We start from the raw sequence: 663 nt of genomic DNA, 5'->3' as shown, positions 1-663 counted from the left end.
CCTGTTCAGACGCGTCGTCTTAATCTGCCCCCTCTGAGCTGAAGAAACTCCTGTCAACGTTGAGCCTGGGGCAACAGAAACTTTCCACTCCTACAGTAGCTAACTCCTGCAAACCTCAGTAAAACCCAAGGTGGATGGTAAAACTGCCTGAAGGGGGCGCTGACATTGGTTTACAGTGATCTATATCAGACATTGTTTCTTTACTGTTTTTCTTTAGTCGCAAGTTCGAAAGGCCGAACTACCACGATTGACCTGTAGTTGAAGCTAGTTGCAGTAGCTAGGTCTGCGTCTGCCTCTTGTGGTCAGCTTAAGTAACAGGTAAATCTAAGTAAAGAAACGGTGGAGTGGCCTGATGGGGGCGCTGAAGCTCAGACAGAACCAACTCCACGTCACAGAACCGGTTCAGTTGTCGTGTTGTTGAGACTTCCTCGTCCAACGTCTTTGGAAAAAAAAACGTTTTGACGTTTTTTTGAAACTGTCCTTGAAATGTTTTGACTTTCCTTGGAGCCATTTTCTTTCACCCAGGCGTAGGGGGCAGTGTGTCTGCGGCCGTTGTAGGTTAACAAGGATCTGCAGTGGTTTCACTGACACAAACATACGGGTGGATTTTCATTGAAGCAGTGAAGATACCAGCATGACCCCCCCCCCCGCCCCCTCAAACCC

Source organism: Cynoglossus semilaevis, chromosome 19, assembly GCF_000523025.1.
Source record: "Cynoglossus semilaevis isolate Cse_v1.0 chromosome 19, Cse_v1.0, whole genome shotgun sequence".
Taxonomy (NCBI): Eukaryota; Metazoa; Chordata; class Actinopteri; order Pleuronectiformes; family Cynoglossidae; genus Cynoglossus; species Cynoglossus semilaevis.
The sequence above is the reverse complement of the archived record's forward strand: the minus strand, read 5'-3'. Positions refer to the sequence as shown.